This window comes from Ovis canadensis, chromosome 1 (genome assembly GCF_042477335.2).
Source record: "Ovis canadensis isolate MfBH-ARS-UI-01 breed Bighorn chromosome 1, ARS-UI_OviCan_v2, whole genome shotgun sequence".
NCBI classification, from domain to species: Eukaryota; Metazoa; Chordata; class Mammalia; order Artiodactyla; family Bovidae; genus Ovis; species Ovis canadensis.
Window position 1 is genome coordinate 30,322,366 of NC_091245.1, and position 26,320 is coordinate 30,348,685.

The 26,320-nt window shown below is 40.3% G+C and overlaps 1 long non-coding RNA gene across 1 annotated transcript in view; it reads left to right on the forward strand.

Annotated features, from left to right (window-relative positions):
• Positions 1 to 637: 637 nt before the first annotated feature.
• The window catches only part of LOC138441526 (uncharacterized), a 42,381-nt gene continuing 16,698 nt past the window's right edge, over positions 638 to 26,320 (forward strand). The window contains exon 1 of the long non-coding RNA XR_011257382.1: positions 638 to 795. This is a non-coding gene — a long non-coding RNA (uncharacterized lncRNA). The remainder of the gene's footprint in view (positions 796 to 26,320) is intronic.

Below are 26,320 nucleotides of genomic sequence, written 5' to 3' on the forward strand. Positions count from 1 at the left end.
GGGTGGTACCCAGAAATTTTCTCTGCAGTCTATTAGTATCCTTTTCCCTGGACCATGAGCCTTACTTGCTGTCTACATTTTTAAACACCAGCAAATTGATTTACAGGGTGAATTTGTCATTGTTAGTTAACATGTAAATGAAGTAACTGTGTTCTTGTACTGGTTAAAGACTAGATTATAGACCAAAGACTAGGACTGATATGCAAAGGAAGTAAAGTTTTCTAAATGTGTTAATGAAAATAACAAAACTCTCTTCCATTTCTGAGCAACAACAAAAAAGAACTTGCTAAGGAAGAAAGCTTATAATTGGATCAGATCACAATGTGTATATGAAATAAAATGTTATTAAGTGTTATCAACTTCTAGGTATTCAATGACATTTTAGATATTTATCTGTGGTATATGAAGAACAAAAGTAATCTGAATCAGCCTAATCAACCTGTCATAGAGTACCTGCCAAAGGTGTTTAATTTTGCAACAAATATATACTTAGTATTTGTCAGGTGCTAGGAGAAGGCAATGGTAGCCCACTCCAGTACTCTTGCCTGGAAAATCCCATGGACAGAGGAGCCTGGTAAGCTGCAGTCCATGGTGTTGCTAAGAGTCAGACACGACTGAGCGACTTCACTTTCACTTTTCACTTTCCTGCATTGGAGAAGGAAACAGCAACCCACTCCAGTGTTCTTGCCTGGAGAATCCCAGGGACGGGGGAGTCCGGTGGGCTGCTATCTATGGGGCTGCACAGAGTTGGACACGACTGAAGCGACTTAGCAGCAGCAGCAGCAGCAGCAGCAGGTACTGTTCTTGGCTTTAAACAGTAGATAAAATATGAAGATGGCAAGGGGATCATATTCAATTTTGCCCTATGTTTAAAGAGTTAAATCAATGACCAAATTAAGAAATGTTATAAAGGAAGAGAAAGTAGCAGGTAAAGAAAAAAATTGTTTGCCACTGAAATTCAAAATAGAACTCAAGAGGTAATGAGACAGAGCCGACCGATTCAGATGGCACATAAAAAGACTCATCAACAGTGGCAGGTTTATAGAACATGACAGAGGAAGCTGTGCTGAACTGAGAAGAGGAAGCAGAGAAAAAGTCTGTGATAAAAACTGGAAAGGAGCCATAGCAGGCTACGAGAAACAAGGAAGGCCATTTTTGAACCCAATTTTGGAGTGAGTGAAAAGCCAGAGTGTCATTTGAGGATGCTGGTAGTATAATCACACTTTTTTTGCATGTAAGAAAGCAAGTAAAAACGTTAAACTCTGTTGAATTAGGATAGGATGAGAGGGACCTGTGGTATGAATATTCATACCTTCACTTACATTTTTATTTTTATTGCAGTAATATCTTGAAAATGTTAAAGGACCCTCCAAGATAAATATTTAATTCACATTTATCCTTATTTAGAAACTTTTAGAAGAAAAAGAAATAGCTTGGTCTGGAAGAGAAGTATAATGGACTGTCTTGAAGATAATATATGAGAGGTTTCTTGTAATAATTAATAAGTAATTTTTTAAAAAGTTATTGAATGTCAGTTTTGAGCCAGGCCAAGGACTTAGGGAGACAAATGTGAGCAAAATACACATAGTTTCTGCCTGTTTAGAACTTTAAAGCCTTTACAGAGAGAGAAACAGTAATCATAAAATGTGATAGGTGCTTTGATTGGAGAATTTCAGAAAGTAAGGAGCAAATTTCTTGCCCTCTATGGGCATAAATTACCAAATCTAGGAAATCTAGAAAGTTTCCCAAAGGAAATGTTATTTGAACAATAATGCGATAGAAAGTAGGAAAGCCAGGAAAAGGAGTGTAAGATAAGGAGAGAGTTCAAAGGAATAGGAACAGCATATGGAAAGGACCTGGAGTACTTAAGAGGGAAACAATTTGGGGGAACCTATGGCTGATTCATGTTGCGATTTGACAATAAACCACAAAATTCTATAAAGCAATTATCCTTCGATAAAAAAAAAATTTTTTTTTTTAAGTGGAGATTTTCCAGGTGGCTTAGTGATAAAGAATCCTCCTGCCAATGCAGGCAACATAGGAGACGAGGGTTTAATCCCTGGGTCAGGAAGATCCCCTGGAGTAGAAAACGGCAACCCACTCCAGTATCCTTGCCTGGAGAACTCCATGGACAGAGGAACTTGGCGGGCTGCAGTCCATGGGGTTGCAGAGAGTTGCACATGATTGAGCACACACACATGCATGAGAAAAAGTCAGTGGAAAGTGGCTGGAGTGTAGAGTTCTAGAGAGGTAACATTCCTTCTAGAGAAAGGAATCTAGAAGCAAATGTAAACAGACACCAGATCTGAGAGGGCCACCTAAGCTGTGACAAGGAGTTTGAACTTTATTCTGAGGGAGTGAGAAGTCACTGAAACGTTTATGTAGAGGAGAGAGGTGATGGATTCTATTTAAAAACTTAAGATCAACCTAACTGAAGTGTAGAGAATGGTGTAGAAGAGAGGAAGAGTGAAGATGGGGATTTTATTTAGGAGACAAGACCATTTAGCCTTCCTAGGTGACCTTTGAAATGAAAAAGTAGAATTTTCTTATTCCATCTATGATACTGATCTTTTTGTTCTTGGTTATGTCGAGGGGTGGTTTTCTTTATACTTGTTTTCAGTGGAGTTTGTAGGGATTTTTGAATATGTGGTCTGAAATCTTTCATAGCTTGGAAAATTCTTGGCTATTGTTTCTTTATGTTACTTCTGTTTCCTTCTCTCTCTTCTCCTCCTGGGACTTCAGTTAAATAAACATGAGGCTCTTTTCATTGAATCATATCTGTCTCTTCTGCTTGTTTCTGTATTTTTTATTCTTTTAACTCTGTGCCTGAGTCTAGATTTTTTTTTCTGTCCTTTCCTCTAGTTCACAAATTCTCTCTTCAGCTACACACTTAGACAGTGTATTCAAAAGCAGAGACATCAGTTTGCTGACAAAGGTCCATATAGGCAACACTATTGTTTTTCCAGCAGTCATGTACAGATGTGAGAGTTGGACCATAAGGAAGGCTGAGTGCCAAAGAATCGATGCTTTCGAATTGTGGTGCCAGAGGAAGACTCTTGAGAGTCTCTTGGACAGCAAGGAGATCAAACCAGTCAATTCTAAAGGAAACCAACTCTGAATATTCATTGGAAGGACTGATGCTGAAGCTCCAATACTTTGACCACTTGATGCAAAGAGCCGACTCATTGAAAAAGAATCTGATGCTGGGAAAGATTGAAGGCAAAAGGAGAAAGGGCGGCAGAGGATGAGATGGTTAGATAGCATCAGGGACTCAATGAACATGAATTTGAGCAAACTCTGGGAGATGGTGGAGGACAGAGGAGCCTGGTATGCTACAGTCCATGGGGTGGCAGAGTTGGACATGACTTAGTGACAGCCAACAACGATAACAAAGAAACTGTACCCATTCGTTAGCTGTCCTTATTATATCTCCTTATTCTCCCCAGGACTTCCCTGGTGGCTCAGATGGTAAAGCATCTGCCTACAATACGGGAGACCCAGGTTTGATCGCTAGATCGGGAAGATCCCCTGGAGAAGGAAATGGCAACCCACTCCAGTACTCTTTCCTGGAAAATCCCATGGACAGAGGAGCCTGGTATGCTACAGTGCATGGGGTCGCAAAGAGTTGGACATGACTGAGCGACTTCACTCACTTTATTTTCCCCAGTGCTGAGCAAATACAAATCGACTTTTATTCTCTATAGATTTCACCTATTCTATAAAATTCATGTAAGTGGAGTCTTACAATATGTGGTTTTTTGGTCTGGCTTCTTTTGCTTAGTTTAGTGTTTTCAAGCTTTATCTGTATTTATAGCATACGTTAGTACTTTGTTCCTTTTATGGCTGAGTAATATTTCATTATATGGATATACAACATTTTGTATATCCCTTCATAATGAACATTTGAGTTGTTTCTACTGTTAGGGTATTATGAATAATGTTTCTGTAACCACCTATGTGAAAGTTTTTGTGTGGTCAGATGTTTTCATTTCTCTTGGGTATATACCTAAGAGCAGAATTTCTGGGCCAAATGTTAACTTAGTGTTTAACTTTTTGAGGAATTGCCAAATTGTTTCCAAAGTAGCCTAACCAATTTATAGTCTCACCAGCAGTATATGAGAGTTCAATTTCTCCACATTTTCTCTACTAGTTATTATAATCTGACTGTTTGATTATAGCCATCCTAGTGGGCATGAAGTGTTATGGTTTCAATTTGCTGTTGCCTGATGACTAACTATGCTGAGCATTTATTCATGGGTTTATTTGGCATTTGTATATCTTCTTTGGAGAAAGGTCTATTCCAAGTCCTTTGTTCCTTTTTGAATCAAGTTATCTTTATTATTAAGTTGCAAGAGTTCTTTTATATTCTAGATCTAAATCCCTTACCAGCTTTATGATTTGTAAGTATTTTCTCCCATTCTGTGGATGTCTTTTCACTTTTTGGTAGTATCCTTTGAAGCACAAAAGTTTTAAATTTTGATGAAGTCCAGTTTATATTTTTTCTTTTGTTGCTATGCTTTTGATTTCATATCCAAGAAATCATTGCCAAATCCAATGTTATGAAGTTTTGCATTGATATTTTCTTCTAAGAATTTTATATTTTTGGCTCTTACATTTAGGTCTTTGATGCATTTTGACTTGATTTTTGTATTAATTTATGATGTGAGGTAAAGGTCCAGTTTCATTCTTTTCATTTGGGTATCTAGTAGTCCCAATTCTCTTTGATGAAAAGACTGTTCTTTCCCCAATGAATGGTATTGCATCCCTGTCAAAAATCAAACATAAACACATGTGTTTATTTCTGGAATCTCATTTCTATTCCATTGATCTATATGTTTATCTTTATGCCTGTACTACACTCTCTTGATTACTGTTTCTAACTAGTAAATTTTATAATTAAGTGTGAGTCCTCCAACTGGTTCTTCTTTTTCAAAATTATTTTGGCCATTCCGGGTTCCCTGCAATTATAAATTAATTTTAGAATCAGTTTGTCAATTTCTACAAAAAGTCAGCTGGGATTCTAATAGGGAGTGCACTGAATCTGTAGACAAATTTGGGGAGTATTACCATGTTAACTGGAACTTCTGGAACTTCCCTGGTGGCTCAGACGGTAAAGCGTCTGCATGCAAGGCGGAAGACCTGGGTTCAATCCCTGGGTCAGGAAGATCCCCTGGAGAGGGAAATGGCAACCCACTCCAGTACTCTTGCTTGGAAAATCCCATGGACAGAGGAGCCTAGTAGGCTATAGTCCATGGGGTCGCAGAGTTGGACACGACTGAGTGACTTCACTTTCACTTTCACCATGTTAACGACACTGTTTCAATCTATGAACATAGACTGTTTTCATTTATTTAGATCATCTTTAATTTTTTTCAGCACTGTTTTCTACTTTTCAGAGTATAAGTCTTATACTCCTGTAGACAGATTTATACCTAAATGTTTTACTCTTTTTTGATGCTACTATAAATGGAGTTGTTTTATTAACTTCATTTTGGATTATTTGAATGCAATTATATGATTGAATTTTGTATGTTAGTCTTGTAAACTACAACCTTGCTTGCTGAACTTATTAATTATACAGTTTCCTAACATTTGTCTTGGGACTTTTTATATACAAGATCATGTTTTCTGTGAATAAAGACAGTTTAGTTTCTTTCTTTTCCAGAAGATGGATGCCTTTTGTTTATTTTTCTTGCCTAATTGCCCTGGCTAGAACCTCTAGTCAGTCGGTGTCGAATAGAGATAGCAGTAGCAGCCATCCTTGTCCTGTTCTTGATCTTAGGAGAAAAGCATGCAGTCTTTCACCATTAAGTATGATATTCACTGTGGCTTTTTCATATATAGCTTTTATTTACGTTGAGATAGTTTCCTTCTATTCCTAGTTTGTTGATTGTTTTATCATAAAAGGGTATTAGATTTTGTCAAATACTTTTTCTTTGTATCTTGAGATAATTATGTGGTTTGTTTTTTATTCTGTTGATCTAGGGCATTGCCTTAATTGATTTTCAGACGTTACACCAATCTTACATTCTGGGATAAATCCCACTTAATCATGGTGGTACTACTTTATATATGTAACTGAATTTAGTTTGCTAATATTTTGTGTAAGAACACAGTGATGGTGGTTCAAACAGTAAAGAATCGGCCTGCAATGCAGGAGACCAGGGTTCAGTCCCTGAGTTGAGAAGATCCCCTGGAGGAGGGAATGGCCACCCACTTCAGTATTCTTGCCTGGAGAATCCCTTGGATAGAGGAGCCTGACAGTCTATAGTCCATGAAGTTGCAAAGAGTCAGACACAACTGAGCAACTAACACAATATTGGAGGAAAAGAGCAATTACTTTTAGAGGAACTCTTAGAGGAATCTAGATTCTGATTATTTCCTGAAAAAAAAAAAATCGGTATGTAAAAATGGAGAAAGCTAAAAGAAGAAAGAGGAAGAGGTAATTTTTAAGTTCAAGGTTCCTCCCACCCTTTAGTAAAGAAAGCATATTTCCAAATGAGGTGTCATTGAAAAGTTAATATGATGTCTTTCCATCCAGAAGATGATGCAACTGACCTGATGGCAGTCCAGCTTAGCTTTTGGATAGTTTTCCAGCAGCAGCAATGGGTTTTCCTGAGCCCCCATGACTAATGGGCAGATGTATCCCCTGTGTGTGCACATTGATTCCACTGCCCTCTCTTTGGGAAGCTTTTCACCTGTAGGGGATGAGCTAGGAATCCAGCAGTCCACAGCATGAGGAAATGCATGCTATCGGACTGTGGTTTGAGTGGGAGATAGGGCCAAGGTTTTGACTGCCAAACTGCCTTCTCCTGAATTTGTTAGGCACTAAACAGCTATTAAATATTGCGAGTCTGGGAATAACGTGATGGAAGATGTACTTTAAGATTAAACTGGCATTAGTGTATTGAATGTAAGAGATCAAATAAACAGCTATAAGGTGAGAATGAAAAGAAGTACGTAGAAGATAGAGTCTTTAAGATTTGGCAATTGGATTTTATGATCAAGAACAAGAAAAGACTCCGCGATTTTAAGAATGGATGATCTGAAGTCAGGATTCAACCAGAAGGGTAGGTGATAACTTAGGCTTTAGATGAATTGACAATTAATTAGGAAAGTTTGGTTGCAGACTTCACCAATCATATCACATGCATACAACTGGGAATAAAGCAGTTACAGCTGATAAGCATTTATAAGGCAAGGAGACTGCTGCTAAGTCGCTTCAGTCGTGTCTGACTCTGTGCGACCCCATAGACAGCAGCCCACCAGGCTCCTCCATCCCTGGGATTCTCTAGGCAAGAATACTGGAGTGGGTTGCCATTTCCTTCTCCAATGCATGAAAATGATAGTGAAGTCGCTCAGTCGTGTCTGACTCCTAGCGAGCCCATGGACTGCAGCCTACCAGGCTCCTCTGTCCATGGGATTTTCCAAGCAAGAGTACTGGAGTGGGTTGCCATTTCCTTCTCCGGGCAAGGAGACTAGAGCTATTTAATTTGGAAAGTGAAAAGATTTTACAAAAAGAGAAAGATGAAAGGAGTCATTTATTTCTCTGATGACCTCGTTCCTGGCCTTTAGCTCAGCATACCCACCTGCACATGACACTACATGGCAGCTCAAGAAAGCAAAGCCTGTTCAGGCAGAGGTGCCCCAAGCACACACTCCCATTTTTATTCTGCTGCTGCTGCTGCTGCTGCTGCTAAGTCACATCAGTCGTGTCCGACTCTGTGCACCCCCATAGATGGAAGCCCACCAGGCTCCTCTGTCCCTGGGATTCTCCAGGCAAGAACATTGGAGTGGGTTGCCATTTCCTTCTCCAATGCAGGAAAGTGAAAAGTGAAAGTGAAGTCGCTCAGTCGTGTCCGACTCTTAGCGACCCCATGGACAGTAGCCTATGCGGCTCCTCCGTCCATGGGATTTCCCAGGCAAGAGGACTGGAGTGGGTGCCATCGCCTTCTCCTACTGGTCCTCATTTCCATCTCCCTATTCTTGGTTAGCGGGTCCTGTACTCCAGCTTTCCATATTGTGGCTAATCTACCTGTGGCCTCTTGACCATAGTAATGTTTAGTAACCCTTTCTGCACGTTGGAGCCCTCTGTCCATGGGTTCAGATTTCAGTAATCTCACAATTTCCAGTACAAGACTTCCTCTGCTAGCTCAGCCCTTCAGAACCCTCCTGCTCAAGCTGACCCCAGAATTTCTATCAGGAGATAAGAATTGGGCAGTTTATCTCAATTATATTTTCTGAAAAACATACAGTCATAATATAACAGCTTACAGCTCCCTGATTAAAATTTTGAATAAGGAATATGTTTGCCTTGATAGTAGTGTTGAAACTCAGTTGTTCAAAAGAGAAACATGGACACCCCTCTCTGTAGGTGAAAACTCAGGATTTGAGGCTTTTAGTTCCCCTGAAACCAGGAGGACCTGGCTGTCAGGCTTTAGCGTCATTTCAACATGGATTTCAACACGATTTAGAAGTCTGTTTCCTTTCCCTAATGCTGACTCCCCAGTGTGGATTAATTTTCTAGGGTGTTGTGCTAATTATAGGCTAGTGGAACTAATGGACTAAATCAAAATGGCAACAAGTGAGAAAGTAGCAGAGGCTCTGGGTCTGCTCAGATGCAGATCTGTTTATAACTTCACAATTGTATGGTTACTACTAATTAAGAAGTATTACAGTGACCCTCAATTTTCAAAGGCGTCCACCGTCATTTTCTAGTTAACCTTTCCCATCTATTACCACATCCGTTTTATGTGGAGGGTGGAGCTGATAAATTACTTGCCTGAAGTAATGTCTGTGGTAAAGCAAAATTATACTTTTTTTTTCTGAATATCTTCTTCTTTTTATTTTATTTTTTTCCCCTATTTGGACATGTTAATTTTTTTAATATAAATTTATTTATTTTAATTGGAGGTTAATTACTTTACAATAAACGTTATGAATAATGATAAAAATAATATATTTGTGGAGCATTTGCAGTTTTCAAAAGGTTTCCTTTCATTCTCTTGTCATTTCATTTAACACTTTCTAAGCACCCCTAAGAAGATTTCCTGTTGGTTAGTTTGAGGAGAGCACAAGAGAAGGGATTGACAGCTCGTTGACAGCTGTCTTGGTTAAATTTCAATAAGGAGGACAAAGTTGTTGCTCAGGATTCCAGAGTTCTGAGTCATACAGTCTTCACTCTTTCTGTTAGGTTTTCTTGGCATTTGAGGATCCACAGGGCAAACATTCAGTTACATTAACCTTTTGGTTTTTGAGTCTCTACTTTTGTTCCATCAAAATCTGAAAGGTAGATGAGTCTAGTGGCATGAGAGACCTTAATTTTAAAAAGATGAGATGATCCAGATATTGTTATGCCAGAATGCTGGAAGAAAATCTCCAAAAAGTGGAGGTGATTCCAGTGGCTGCCGTGAGCTGTGATTGCAGTGCCCCAGCTCCCCTCCCATTCCCCACACACCAGCCTGGGCCTTTCCTGGCCTTCACAGGCCCAGTGTCCAAATACTGCACATTCAGTCTCCCAGAACCTTGTACAGTCCCGCAAGCAGAGAATTCAACAATTGGATGGGTTCCAAAAGGTCATGGAGTCTAACATCATCACCATACCGATGAAGAAGCTCAGACTCAAAGAACTGGCGTGACTTTTGCAAGTCCCACAGCCAGTAGTCGTCAGAAGCGGTGTGAACACCCTGCAGACATTTGCTCGGCTAGAAAAGGAACCGATGATGATGGTCACAATCTCACTGAAGCTGTGTTGGCCACAGTGAACTGGCGCATCAGCCAGACAGAGAGCAGTTCCCGAGATGTCTTCACAGTTGCTCCTTGACACACGGTCCTATGGTCATGTTACTTGACCCAGCTGGAAATTCATAAGGCAAATTTGAAGACTCTGGGAAGTCTCGTGGGAGAGAATTTTGTTTAATCAAGCACTTCTCAAAGTATTTCATTATTTTTTTCTAACTCAAAACCTAGAAACAGCCTGTGTAATTGGTGCTCCTTTGAATACATTGAAGAATAAATAAATAGTACTTGTTGAGAAGGGCCTGTCCCAAGCAGGGTGAAAGGGCTTCCCAGGTGGCTCTGTAGTAGAGAATCCATCTGCCAATATAGGAGACATGAGTTCAATCCCTGATCCGGGACGATCCCACATACCGCGGAGCAACTACGCCTGTGTGCCACAACTGCTGAGCCTGTTTGCTCTAGAGCCCACGCCCAACAATAAGAAAAGCCACTGCAATGAGAAGGCAGTGCACCACTGCAGTATACCGCTGAGTAGCCCCTGCTCGCCACAGTTAGAGGAAGCCCACATGCAGCAACGGAGACCCAGTGCAGCCAAAAATAAATAATAATTTTAAAAAAATTACTGCTACTATATTTGGGTATAAATAATAGAATCATAACCAACTAATTTGACTTCATTTTAAAGGAAAAGAAAGATGGAGAGGGTAAAGAGATTTACCGAAGGACACACAGCTGGAGAAGATCTGGAACTGAACTAGAGAGAGCTCACCAGGTGCTCTAGTCCAGTGCTCTCTCCGCATTCCATGTCACCACATAATCACACCATGAAAAGGGGAGACAATGAATATAAATCACAGCATTCACTAATTATAACTCTCCTGCTACTTTATTATAACTTGTTTTAACCTTTTGTTTTCTCGACTAGACCGTGAACTCCATGACAGCAGAAGCTACATTTACTTATTAATTTCTGCTCCATCCCCAGGACCTAGCTCATTGGAGACACTCAGTAAATACCTCTCTCCTCCGAATGACTAATGAGTGACGGGACAGTAGGAATTCCATTCCTTGAGGTGGAATAATACATCCCCTGCTCTTTCAGCAATTTCTGATGTGGTTTCTGTCACTCCACCCTCATTTTTCTCCCTTGGCACCTTCTGCGATTTCCCAGTGCTCCTGTCTCATCCCAGGGTTTCCTTCGTACATTATGAAGGCACAGGGACTTCTAACTCCTGGCTGATTGATGGGGCAGTAGGAATGCAGTGCTCACCTCCACTTCCCTCCTAAGTCTCACCGAGAGAGTTCTAGATCCCCGGGGAAAGCTCCTCTGACCAGTCCACCCCACAGAAAGTACCACTTCCTCCTCTTCATTAATGGATGCCAAAAGGGAGATAGATCTTTTCTAAATTCCCTTGAAACCCAAGCCAGCTTTGATAAAAGGAGAAGTGTTCCCCACTGTTTATTAGTCAAACCAAATGTCCTTAGTTACTTGGCAGAAGGTAGTGTGGATGCTATGTCTCTCAGGCAGTTTGTATCTAATTAATCCAAAGGAGATGTTTGATGTACTTTTCATTTACTGAAGAAGAATACGTGTTCAAACCTTTGGAAATTCACACTGAAATTAATTTTTCAAGGTCCACATAACCACAGCTTTGTCAAATCTTCCTTTAAAACACACTTCCTTTAAAGTATGACTAACCCTGATAAATTACACATATTTATAAATGTCATCTCTCATAGTGTTGTTGTGAAACTTAAAGAGAATGAAGTATGAAAGGCCAGCCAGCACCATGCTTGGCCTATCAGTTGCCTTTCCTCTTATTCTATTTCCAGCTCTTAGAGTGGTGGAAGGCAAAACTGATGAAATTCCTGTCTATATGGGCTAGGAATAGTTTTGGCTGTAAATAACAGAAAACTCATCATAGAATTTGCTTTTCCCCTCATGTAACACTAAGTCTGAAGGAGTCTGCTGGTTTGGTTTTTGTCTGGAAGACCAATAAATCCACAGCCAAACCCACTCCAGTGTTTTTGCCTGGGAAGTCCCATGGATAGAGGAGCCTGGTGGACCTCAGTCCATGGGGTCACAAAGGGTCAGACACGACTGAGCAACTTTCACTTCACTTTAATATACACATAATGTCTTTAAAATCATACCAATTGAGCAAAGTAAGTTTCATAAAGGTGCTTCAGAGCTTATTTAAACCAAATTAGACCTTTTCTATCACAAACAGTTGGACATGACTAGCAGCTGAACGACAACAGTCTTCAAAAATTCACAGGTCAATTTTCTTATTGTATTAGTCCAATGTTGAACATTTTAAATGCTTGTTCATAAGACTTGTTTTTGACAAGTTTATCTTTAGTGTATTGTTTTGTTTTCCAAATAAATACACTGAATAAAAAATCCACAGCTAGTAGCTTTTCAATTCTCTTGGCCTTTGCCTCACCCATATTACCTCATGGTTCCAAAATGGCTACTGCAGCTCCAGACATCATATTCATATCTGAGACAGAAAGGAAGAGTAAAAGATCTATCTAGTCTTTTCATTAGGAAAGCAAAAAGGTTTTTCAGACCACTCTCAACTGCCCAGCAGGTTCATGTTCCATTGGCAACTCAGCCTCACTGTAAGTTGAGAAAATGAGTGCTTAGCTTTTTTAGCCTTTCTAGTGGAGGCAGATGAGGGAGAAGAGGTCAGAAATGGGTCTTTGGTCCACTGACTTGAAATATCGTCTGACTGAGACTTTTAGTTTGACCCTCAATTGTTTTGCAGAGCTGAGGGAGAAAGTTGAGAGTTGCTTAGTAAGATCAACTTCACTTTCCCCTCTTGTCTAATGAAAGACCCAATTTAGCATAGCTGGGTTCCATCTGGAACATATATGGGTCAATTAAGCTGCACAGTAGATGGGGTCCTGGAGCTGGAGCTTACCATCTCATGAAAGCAAATTATTAAATTTTTAGGAACAGTGTGAGTCAGCTGAGAAACATAGTCATGATTAACATAGAATTATATTAACTTAAAATTAAATACATTATCTTGAAAAAGGTCATATAAGCTCCAAAAAGCTCACCACTTCCTAACATTTTAATACATTTCACTGCTAACTATGATCTTGAGATTATTTATGTCTGTAGTATCCGTGGAATTCTAAAAATGTGGTACTGTTCATTTCTTCCCATCTCTGTGTTTAGTGACAACTTGGTAGCTATAAATTGGCCATGGTGGGAGTATTTACACCACAGAAATCAGCAAATGCTACAAATCTGTTTTTTTTTTTTCTTTTGAGGTAGTCAGTTAGACATTTAGCAGCACTCCATTGTGCACAGTCCTAGAAAATAATAATTTGAAGAGAGGATAGGTGTGCATGGACATTTGAGGTAAGTAGGTAGGCATTTTAAAACAGTTTTCAGAGCCCTGCCAGAGATAAAACACACAAAGAGATGGTTCCCTGTGTTTTAAACCAACACAATAAGAAGGCATTCTGTAGGTTGCTTACTTTTTTTGCAGGGATGCAAAGAGAAGTAGAATTTCTTCAGCTCCTGGTACTTGATTCATCCTCAGATCATCCTGTTCTCCTTCATTGCTACTTCGTCATTATAAACACCCACTGCATACCTACCATGGCCAAGGGACATTAAATATGATCTCTATTCTCAAAGAAATTATTAAAATGGAATATACACAGAAAAAAAAAGTAGTCTATTCTTTTGTTCTAAATATTCAATATTTTTTCTTCATAGCACTTATCTTGATTTGTATCACTCTTTCTGAGTGTGTAATATATCTCTATATAAATCTTTATCTATTTAATGCCGTGTCCTTCCCTAGACTGTAAGTTCCATTAGGAAAGGCAGCTGGGTTTCTTTTGTTCACAGTTGTGTCCTGGTATCTACACAGTGCCTTCAAGATAGTAGACACTGAATTAATGTTTGTTGAGTGCATAAATGAATGAATGGAATGAAGTGAAACGAGGAGCATAGAGAGTTGAACTGTCGGAGGTGACAGGAAGGAATGCTTGCCAATGACTGGAATGGGTGGGAAAGCTTTATGGAGGTTCTAGGACTTCCGGAGGATATTGAAGGAAGGATAAGACATAAATAAGGTACATGGCACATTCAACAAAGACTTACATGGCTAGAGTGAAGAGTTTAATTCCCTTTTGTTAGAGTTGGAGCAAACTCACTGGAGCTGGTAGGTTGGGATCACCAGGGTTATATTCAGTTGAACTTGAACTATGGTGTGAAAGTGAAAGTGCAGTGGCTCAGTTGTGTCTGACTCTTTGAGACCCTGTGGACTGTAGCCCACCAGGCTCCTCCGTCCATGGGATTCTCCAGGCAAGAATAGTGGAGTGGGTTGCCATTTCCTTCTCCAGGGGATCTTCCCAACCCAGGGATCAAACCCAGGTCTCCCGCATTGCAGGCAGATGCTTTAACCTCTGAGCCACCAGGGCAGCCCACACTATGGTGTTAATTGGACCCAAAAGAGGAAAATTTAATTTAAAAAGCAAATGACTGTTAGGGCTGAGGAGGGAGCTCAAGGTTGAGAGAAGAGAAAAATATCTAATTAATTTCCCAGCTGCCAGTCTTGCTCTTCTACCTATTCTCCACAAAGAAATCAGAGCAATCTTTTAAAAATGTTTATCAACCACTATCACTCATGGATTTAGATGAAAAAATATTCATGAATTCAGGTGAAAAAATATTCAGCAAAATATTAATGATTGGATGTGCTACTGCTGCTGCTAAGTTGCTTCAGTCGTGTCCGACTCTGTGCAACCCCATAGACAGCAGCCCACCAGGCTCCCCTGTCCCTGGGATTCTCCAGGCAAGAACACTGGAGTGGGTTGCCATTTCCTTCTCCAGTGCATGAAAGTGAAAAGTGAAAGTGAAGTCGCTCAGTCACGTCCGACTCTTTGCGACCCCATCGACTGCAGCCTACCAGGCTCCTCCATCCATGGGATTTTCCATGGAGTAGGGTGCCATCGCCTTCTCCGAACTATTGGATCTAGCTATGTACAAAAAAATGTATATACTATAACCAAGTGGGGTTTATTCCAGGAATGCAAGGCTAGTTCAGTATTTTAAAAATTAATCAGTGTAATACACCATATTAACAGCCTAAAGAAAATTCAGAGTCATATCAATTGATGACGGAAAAAGTATTTCACAGAATTCAATATACAATCATGAAAACTCTCCAATAAATAGAAATAGAGGGTGAACTTTTCAGCTTGAGAAGGATAATCTACAATTCTACAGGTGTCATTATATTTAATGATGAAAAACTAAATGCATAACCCCCAAGATTAGGAAAAAGGCAAATATGCCCACTATCACCATTCTTCTTCAACATAGTACAAGAAGTTTTAGCTAGCACAATGAAGCAAGAAAAAGAAAAGAGAAAAAAAAAAGATATACATATTTGAAAGGAAGAAATAAAGCTGTCTTGATCTGCAGACAACAGGGTTGTCTATATAGACAGCCACAAGGAATCTACAAAAAAATTTCCCCAAACAAAACAAAACAAAATCCTCTTTCCATGCTATCATACTGGTTTGCATCAATGTCCTGGATGATGCTGTCAAGAGTATCAACAATGCTGAAAAGAGAGGCAAATGACAAGTTCTTATTAGGCTGTACTCCAAAGTCATCGTCTATTTCTGACTGTGATGATAAAGTAAGGTTACAATGGCAAATTTGAAATAATCTATAATCACAGGGCTGAGAAAATTGCTGTAAACCTCACAGGCAGGCTAAATAAATGTGGAGTGATCAGCCCAAGATTTGATGTGCCACTCAAAAACCTAGAAAAATGGCAGAATAACCTGCTCCTGTCTCATCAGTTTGGTTTCAATATACTGATAACCTCACTTGGTATCAGGGACCATGAAGAAGCAAGATGGAAAACACACAAGAGGGAAACTCTTTTAATTCTTTTGCTAGGGATGTAATACATACATGTAAATAAAATGCCCCAGAGGAAAAAATAAAAATCCTAGAATAAATAAATTTAATAAGGTAGCAGTTTATAAGATGAAAACACCAGGAAAATCTATATACAGATAAAAGTATATGGAAACTGAAGTTCAAAGCACAATACCAGTTACAAAAGCTCCACAGAAAAGGAAATATTTAGATATAAATCTGACAAAACATGTACAGGATCTGTATGCTATAAATTGTAAAATGCAGATGAAAGAAGATCTAAACAAATGAGAGATATACCATTTCGTTTATTGTTCATCTAGTGGTCATTTATTGAAACTCAACATAGTAAACATTTCAATTCAACTCGAACTGATCTATAAGCTTAATGAAATTTCTATCAAAGTCCTAGCAATCATTTTTTATATTAAAAACATATATATCAAACCAAAGGGCCTAGAATAGCTAAAACAAGTTTGAAAAGGAAGAATAATGTTGGAAGACTCACTCTATTTGATGTTATGTTTACTACATAGCTAAAGTACTCAAGACAGAAGGATATACAGATCAAAGGCATAAAATAGAGAAACCAGAAATAAACCCATACAAAAATGTCCAAGTAATTTTTGAGAAAGTAGTAAAAAGCAATTCAATGGAAGAAGGATAGCCTTTTAAACAAATGGTTTTAAGGCCATTGGACACCCTTAAGCAAAAAGAAGGTAAATTAAAAAATAAAAGACCTTTGACCTAATCCTCACAGAATTAACTCAAAATAGGTCCAAGATTTAAATGTAAGCATAAAACCATGAAACTTTTAGATAAAACATACAAAATCTTTAGAACTTAAGATGAAGTAAACATTTCTTAGACTTCACACCAAAAGCCCAACAACCCCCTCCCAAACAAAACAAACCCTAAAGGAGAATATGATAAATTTGATTGCATCAAAATTAAATACTTTTACTCTATGAAGACTGTTAAGAAGATGTAAAGATAAGCTACAGATGGTAGAAAATATTAAGCAAACAGTCCAATTAGAAAATGGGCAGAGGACATGTAGAGACATTTCACTGAAATAAAAATGACGAATAAGCACATGAGATGTTCAGTATCATTAGCTCTTAGGGAAATGTAAGTTACAACCACAAATAAGATATCACTATATACCTAGCACACTGGCAAAAATAAAAAATAGTGATAATGCCAAATGCTGGTGAGGATACAGAAAAACTGGACTACTAATCATAGATTGCTGGTGGGACTGTAAAATGGTATAGTCACTACAGAAAGCAGCAGTTCCTTTTAACACGAAAAGATCACTTACAGTACTATGCAGCAGTTGAATTCCTGGGCATTTATTCCAGAGAAATGAAAACTTAGATTCATGTAAAAACCTGCACACAAATTTTCATATTACTCATGATACCTAAACAATGGAAACAACCCGGATGTGCTTCAATTCATGATAAAAGGGCATTTATTCCAGAGAAATGAAACTTAGATTCATGTAAAAACCTGCACCCAAACGTTCATATTATTCATAATACCTAAACACTGGAAACAACCCAGATTTCCTTCACTGGATGATAAAGTGTGGTACATACATACCATGGAATATTATTCTGCAATAAAAAGAAACAAAGTATTGACATAAATAGCCAGTTGGATGGATCTCAAGGGAATTGCGCTGAGTGAAAAGAGGCCATTTCAAACGGTTATATGCTGTATGCTTCCACTGATTTAGTCTTCTTGAAATGTTGTAAATATAGTGTTGGCAAACAAATTAGTGACTGCCAGGGATTAGGGCTTTGGGGGAAAGGGTAGGAGTGACTACAAAGGGGTCACATGATTGGATAATTCTGCATCTTCACTGTGGTGATGGTAAGGCAAAGCTGTTACCGCTGCTGCTAAGTCACATCAGTCGTGTCCGACTCTGTGCGACCCCTTAGACGGCAGCCCACCAGCCTCCCCCGTCCCCGAGATTTTCCAGGCAAGAACACTGGAGTGGGAAGGCAAAGCTACTCATGTTATAAAATTGCCTAGAACTATTCCCTGGTAGCTCAGATGGTAAAGCATCTGCCTGCAATGCCGAAGACCTGGGTTCGATCCCTGGGTTGGGAAGATCCCCTGGAGAAGGAAATGGCAACCCACTCCAGGACTCTTGCCTGGAGAATCCCATGGACAGAGGAGCCTGGTAGGCTACAGTCATGGTGTCGCTAAGAGTCAGACACGACTGAGCGACTTCACTTCACTTCACTTCATAGACACACATGGCTTCCCTAGTGGCTCAATGGTAAAGAATCCACCTGCCAATGTAGGAGATGCAAGAGACGAGGGTTCAATCAGGAAGATCCCCTGGAGAAGAAATTACTGGCAACCCACTCCAGTATTCTTGCCTGGGAAATCCCATGGACAGAGGAGTCTGGCAGGTTACAGTCCATGGGGTCCCAAAAGACTTATGACATGACTTAGCGACTATAAACAACAATAGAGACACACATGAGTATAACTATATAATGGTTGAAATCTGGAAAAGCTGTCTGGATTGCAGCAATGTCAGTTTCACGGTGGTGTTATAAATATACTATATCAATGTATGTACTTTTTGTATTATATATAAATATATAGTTATAGAAGATACTAACAGAGGGTAGGTAAGAAGGAATGAAAATTCAGGAGGCCTGTCTGTACAGTTTTATGCAGTTCCTATGAGTCTATAATTATCTCATAATAAAAAGTTAAAATTATGTAAATCAGATCATATCAGATCTCTTACTGAAAATTAGTAGGAGGCTTACTAATCACAATGAAAAGAAAATTCGAATTCCTTCTCTTATGTCATCTGCTTCTTGCCTATATTCTGACCTCATCTCACTCTCCATCTTATTAATAAAGCTGATGCCATGCAAATCTTCCTTTGCATACTCCATGCTCTTTCACACCCCAGAGATGTTTCAACTGCTATTTGCTTCCTGAAAACCTCACATATCTCATTTACGTGTCTTGTCATCATTCAGCCTCACTTCAGTGTTACCTCCTGAGAGAGCCTCCTCTTTACTGAAAGTCTAAGACATCCACTCTTTTACTCTGTGACATTACACAGTTCATTTCTTGCTAGCACCTGCCATTATTGGAATTTACCTTTGATCTTTGTTTATCAACTGTCTTCCTCCTTTGGAACGTAAACTCTATTAGAACTGGAGCCATGCTATCCTGTCTCTAGCTGTTTAGACAGTACCTGTTCCTCAACTCCAAGGGACTTCCCCCTACACACACACACACACACACACACACACACACACACACACACACACACACAGCAGCATTCCTCTAGCCCTTCAGGTTCTGAACAGTTTCAAGAAATATAATAAAAGGGTAAAGACAGACATTAAAATAGCACCTGTATTACCAGTGAGGGCTAATTTGGAAGGGTAGCCTCGGCAAAGCTGACTGGTTATGGAATTAGGCGGCCTTACCCATTGGGTCCCAGCCAGCTCTGGGCTGGATTAAGCCCTCCTTCTCCAGTATGTGGAACATAAATGCATGCTAAATATTTTGTGAATGAGAGAGGGAAGAAATAAAGACTGTGACAAGTTCCCAAGTCCTCCCTTGTATTGGGTTTGGGAATGTTAGGCAGGAAGTTAGCCAAGAACAATGGGAGGCAGTTCCTTCAGTTAAATATCCAATGGCTACCTAATCCCACTGAGCGATTTACCAGTGCTGCCCCCAAATACACCCCCATCAATCAGTTAGGTATTTTATCTGGAGCAGTCTGGCTATAGTTATAAAAGATTTAAAGATGTGATTGTCAGTAGAATCAGAGGAAAGGAAGATATGTTTAGTTGGAATACACAATATTCAAAATGATGAGGGATAGGGACCTCCCTGGTTAAGACTCCACGCTTCCATTACAGAGGGTGTGGATTGAACCCCTGGTTGGAAAACCAAGACCTCACATGCCACGCAGCAAGACCAAAAAAACAAACAAAAAAAGGGAGTAAGAACTAAATTAAAAATTATTTTAAAAAGTCAAAACTAAGACAAACAAAAAAATAGGAGGGATAAACAATACAGCAACCTTGAAACAGAAAACCTTTGAGAAAGATGAAGGGATGTCTCTGTTCTGAACCAGCACCATCACCAAATGACCACAATGACCCAATATTGCTGGATACACATCCAACTTTCTCCTGACAGTTTCCCCATTATTTCTTTAGATACATATGAGGAAAAATAAAATTTAAAATACATCTATTTCTATTTTTCCAGTTTGGCATATGCCCACTAGGCAAGGTGAAGCCCATGAGTATGCTCTGCTCTGTCAAATGCTTCTATGTATGTGTTTATTTATTTTTAAATTTATTATTGTTTTTTTGCTCCATTGGTTCTTCAAGGTAGCACACAGCCCATGTGTGGACTTCTCTAGTTGTGGAGCATGGGCTTAGCTGCCCTGAAGCATGTGTGATCTCAGTTCCCCAACCAGGGATCAAACCCGCGTCCCCTGCATTGGAAGACAGATTCTTAGACACTGGACCGTCAGGAAAGTGTGTGTGTGTGTGTGTGTGTGTGTGTGTGTGTGTGTTTATACACTAGGAAAATAGAGGAGTGAGAGGTGTTGTGTGTAAAAACCAGACATACTGTGTTTTGGCATCATTTTAGGATTTTAAAGAGTTTTAATTGTTTGCTAACAGCTTGGGGTACTAGTTTTCTCCTTGCTTTCCTGTGGAAGAAGAGATCCAGAGCCCTAGAGTAGCATGAAAGAAGGGAAAGAAAAGAAAGTGAAAGTGTTAGTCGCTCAGTGGTGTCCAACTCTTTGAGACCCCGTGGACTGTAGCCTGCCAGATTCCTCTGTCCTTGGAATTCTCCAGACAAGTATACTGGAGTGGGTAGCCATTCCCTTCTCCAGGGGATCTTCCTGACCCAGGGAACGAAACTAGGTCTCCTGCATTGCAGGTGAAGATGAGGGAAAACACAGATTTTTATTTTCTTCAGAATTTTACTTAATACCTATTTATAGAAACCAATCCTTTGAAAATGAACAGACTACTGTATGTTAATGAATATTGCTCAGTACTGCAGGGAAAGAAATCTAAATCAATTGACATTTGAAAATGTCTTTTAGTCAGAACTTTACCCACTTTAGTGAAAAACACAAGTGACACCCTGTAAGTCACAATAAAGAGTTTTTGAGACAGATTTGGGAAATCTATTTCCATAAATTAGGAAGATGGACTGCTTGCTTGACAGGAACTTAGACTTTTCTCCTGTTGGTTATGACTTGACTCACCTCTCCATCTGATGCTTCAGTTGTTTACCCCTTGATAACTTGTCCCCCAGGTGTATCATTCAGGGCCCTGGAAGGAACCAGAAGTATACTCAGGTGGAATTCAGGGGAGACTTGGACAAAGGGACTGTTTACGGTGGTAAGGGCAGGTTAAGGCTTCTGGGGTCTAGCAGCAGGGTGTAAGTCTCTGCCACTCCTCAGGTCCCACAGAGCTGGCATTGTGAGGGAGCTCTCCAGAGGGAGCTGGGGCTGGGGAGGGAGGCCACCCTTCCAGAACCGTGTGCAGATCACAGAGGGATGGGGAAATATACTGACCCCACATTCCCTAGCTCTCCACCTCCCTCTAGTACCTCCTATTAGTACCTCCACAAACCCACCTGGAACCAGATGGCAAGGGAGTCTGAGAACTGTGTCCGTGGCAGCTAGGTCCTTGAAACACAGAGCAGGCACAGGAGGAAGGCAAAAAGAGAGAAGCATACCAATTACAATCAGTGCTTGAGTTTCAGATGAAAGAAAAAGCTGATGCAGCAGATTCTGTCTGGATCAGAACATTCAGCAGAGAAGGTGAGATAAACTTTATAGTTGTTTTTGCTCATAAAAAGCAGTGAAGTTGTCCAGCCTGGGATTATTCAAGGAATGAAAAGAGAGAAGAGAGCACCTTCTAGACTGGTCTACAGAGACAGTAGGAAACTACCCCATGTTTTGGGGTGATATCTGCCAGTTTATGCCAAAGCGTTGCTGCATTTTACAGGGAATTCAAGCAAAGTTTGATCTAAGAGGCCTGGGTTCTCTGAGAAATTGTCTTGGCTGAAGAAGTGTGGACTTAGCTCAGGTCTTCAATCCCTGAGGACAAGCCTAGTGGCATCGTCCTCCTGGGCTGCTTCTAGCACAGCCTGACACACTCAGATCCCTGTCCCTGTGTGTTGGTCAGAAGTCATCCTGTTTAAATACAGGGCTCATCTTGCCACCAGGGCTAGCTACAAGGATGAAGTTAGAGTTCCTACAAGTGGCTGAGATTTGATGGGACATGAAAAGTCCCTTCTGAACTCCAGTGTTCTCCTTTAGAGGTCCTATAACTATCTTGTTTTTGTTGCTGTTTACTTTTTCATTCATTCAGTAAGTATTTATTGAGTGGAATGGGTCAGGTAGAGCTAATTCCTCTTTCAATTATATACTATATATACTATAGTATATCCTACAATGCCAGAGCCTATTCTCCAGGACACCAGACCACCTGACCTGCCTCTTGAGAAATCTGTATGCAGGTCAGGAAGCAACAGTTAGAACTGGATATGGAACAACAGACTGGTTCCAAATAGGAAAAGGAGTACGTCAAGGCTGTATATTGTCACCCTGCTTATTTAACTTATACGCAGAGTACATCATGAGAAACTTTCGGCTGGATGAAGCACAAGATGGAATCAAGATTGCCAGAAGAGATATCAATCACCTCAGATATGCAGATGACACCACCCTTATGGCAGAAAGTGAAGAAGAACTAAAGAGCCTCTTGATGAAAGTGAAAGAGGAGAGCGAAAAAGTTGGCTTAAAGCTCACCATTCAGAAGACGAAGATCATGGCATCCGGTCCCATCACTTCATGGGAAATAGATGGGGAAACAGTGTCAGACTTATTTTTTGGGGCTTCAAAATCACTGCAGATGGTGACTGCAGCCATGAAATTAAAAGACGCTTACTCCTTGGAAGGAAAGTTATGACCAACCTAGACAGCATATTAAAAAGCAGAGACATTACTTTGCCAACAAAGGTCCATCTAGTGAAGGCTATGGTTTTTCCTGTGGTCATGTATGGATGTGAGAGTTGGACTATAAAGAAAGCTGAGCACCGAAGAATTGATGCTTTTTACCTGTGGTGTTGGAGAAGACTCTTGAGAGTCCCTTGGACTGCAAGGAATCCAACCAGTCTATCCTAAAGGAGATCAGTCCTGGGAGTTCATTGGAAGGACTGATGTTGAGGCTGAAACTCCAATACTTTGGCCACCTGATGCGAAGAGCTGACTCATTGGAAAAGACCCTGATGCTGGGAAAGATTGAGGGCAGGAGAAGGGGACGACAGAGGATGAAATGGTTGGATGATATCATCGACTCGGTGGTCGTGGGTTTGGGTAGACTCCAGGAGTTGGTGATGGACAGGGAGGCCTGATGTGCTATGGTTCATGGGGTCGCAAAGAGCTGGACACAACTGAGTGACTGAACTGAAGTGATAAAGGTAGGCCAGGGGTATAAAGATTAGTAAAATACAAAACATATAATGTACAACATACAAATTCAGGAACATACAATGAGTGGGAGACACAAGTGGTAAATCACATTGCAACATTGGGAGTACTGCAAAAGACACTAATCAAGTGTTGGAGACACAGGACAGAACAGTGAACTCTGCCTTGGGCAGTGTAATAACCTAGAAAGTCCCACATCATCTATTACTTGGGTTAAGTCATCAAATATCCACCCCAAAATATCAATATTTCCTGAGAGATGGGTGATGTTAACTTTACCCATCAACAATGTTTAGGTCCATAATGATCAACCTCTTTCTTCTGATGTATGCTTCTCCACAGCATTTAAGGATGCTCAAGCCTTGGACATCTTAAAGAATTCCCCCTAGAGTTTATTTCCCCCACTGTTCCATGTCTCCCCTTTCTCTGTGTAGTGAGACTTCACACTTTTTTTTCTCGCCGTCATTATTTTCTTACCTCCCAGTCACTCATCTCTCAACTCACTTCATCCTGGCTTCCACTCATGCCACCATCAAAATGATCCTCCCTAAGATTAACAGTGGCCTCCGCATCGCTTGAGCCAATTGGCAGCTTTTCAATCCTCAGCTTACCTGACCTCTCAGTAGCATTTGATGCCATGGACAAAAACCAACTCCACTTGCTAACTTGGTGTTTGTGACACATTCTCCTGGTTTTTCTCCTTTTTTAAAAAATAAACTTTAATTTTTAAGAGCAGTTTTAGGTTACAGCAGTACTGAGCACAAGAGAGTTCTCATATATTTGCTGCTGCATATGCATAGCCTCCTCCAGTATCAACATCTTGCACTGAAGTGGTACCCTTGGTTATAATTGGTGAACTTACACTGACACACCATTATCACTCAAAGTCCAAGTTTACGTTAAGGCTCATTCTTGGTGTTGTACATTCTATGAATTTGGACAAATGTATAATGACATGTATCCGCCATTATCATACACAGTAGTGCCCTAAAAACTGTCCGTACTCTGCCTTTTCATCTCTCTGGGACCTGATTTCTTGGGGAGTTTAGGGCTTCTAAATCAGAACCAGAATGATAAAATATCTGACTCCAAAGCTCAAAGCCCCTAGTATCCATGTGCTGTTGTTTTGTCAACAAATACTATCCTGGTCAGTAGCCAGGCCAAGGAATTTCAGGTATACTTGTTTGAATATGTGCTTTCGAAATCTTCGGGGTTTTTCTCTTTCTTTGGCTACATCAGCCTCTTCTCTGTGATTTTTAAATGATGTAATTTTTTAAAATTGGAGTGTAATTGTTTCACAGTGTTGTGCTGGTTTCTGCTGTACAATGAAATGAATAGCTGTATGTATGCATATATCCCCTCCCTCTTGAGCCTCCCTCTGCCCTACCCCTCTAGGTCATCATGGAACACTGAGCTGAGCTCCCCGTGCTATGCAGCAGCTTCCCCTAGCTAGTGCTTGACACACGGTACTGTATATATGTCTACTACATGTAAGTATTTCATATATGCTAGTGTATATGTGTCTCTCAATTTGTCTTACCCTCACTTCCTTTGCTGTGTCCACGATTCTGTTCTGGAAGTCTCTGTCTCTACTCCTGCCGTGCAAATAGGTCCATTGGCACTGTTTTTCTAGGTTCCACATGTACGCAATATATATTTTCCTTTTTCTGACTTACTTCACTCTGTATGACAGACTCCAGGTCCATCTACATCACTACAAATGACCCAAATTCATACCTTTTGATCGCTGAGTAATATTTCATTGTATATGTGCCACAGCTTCTTTAGCCACTGATCTGTCCATGGACATGTAGGTTGCTTCCATGTCCTGGCTGTTGCAAATAGTTTTGCATAAATGGTGTAACTCTTAAAGTCTTTTCCTAACTCTCTTTCTCTTATTCCTCTATACTCTCTCCCCAAGTGAACTCATCTGCATGCATGCTTCAATGATCATCTATGTAATAATAATATTCAAATGCATACTTTAGCTCAATCCTTTCTCCCGAGCCTCAGATCCATATATGTTGACATTTCTGTTGGAATGCCTCAAAGGTATTATAACTTCAGTTTATTTAATACCAAACTCATGGTGTCCTGTGTCAAAACTGACCTTTTTTTTTTTTAATACAGTATGTATTCTGGCAAATAACTCTACTATCTATCCAGAAATGTAGCATCATTCTCAATATCTTCTCTGCAGTCTCCCCAAACACCAAGTCCTGTGGATTTTCATTCATATCTCTGTCCAGTCTGATCACCTCTCTCCTTCTCCAGTGCAGTCATCACTTGCCCCTTGAGCCATGGTGATGGACTGCTAATTTGTCTGCATATGTTCACTGTCATCTCTTCTCCAGTTCATTCTCCGCAGGGCAGCCACAGCTATCTTTGCACACTAGAGCATGACCCATGTCTCTCCTTTGCTTCAAATCTTTCAGTGGCTGCTTGTTGCCCTGAGCAAAATCCTTAACAAGGCCCTAAATGACCCAGCTCCATCCTCCCACATCTCAGCCCAGCTCTTTTCACTCGATCCCTTGCTCTGACACACTGACTTTCTTTTGTGGTTCCTACTTCTGTGCTTCTGTTTCAGGACCTGTGGAATGCTAATCCTTCCTAGAATTCTCCTTCCCCTTTCGTCACCAAATGACCTTAATCGATTTTAGATCTCATTTCAAATGCTGCCTTCTCAGGGAGCTCTTGAATTCTACACTAGATAAGAACCCTCAGTTACATGCTGTCACAACAGCTTGCTTATGCTTTTCTTTCTTCGTGTACGCTTGCACGATTATTTGATTCCTACCTGTCTTTCCCTCTATACTATGATGCTCATGGTATCTGAGTCCACTTCTGTTTTCTCACTATGGGACTCGTAGTGCTTAGTGTAGTGTCAGGCACATAGTAGGTACTCAATAAGTATGTTCTGGAAGAAAGGAGACTTTGTAATCTGGAAGGGCTCAGGGGGAGAGTGACTGAGAGTAAGTGGTTTATGACATTTGGAATGACTTGGGTAAGATGTGGGGAAAGCTTCCCAAGTGGCCCTAGTGATAAAGAACCCACCTGCCAACACAGGAGTCATAAGAGGTGCAGGTTCAATCCCTGGGTTGGGAAGCTCCCCTGGAGTAGGGTATGGTTACCCACTC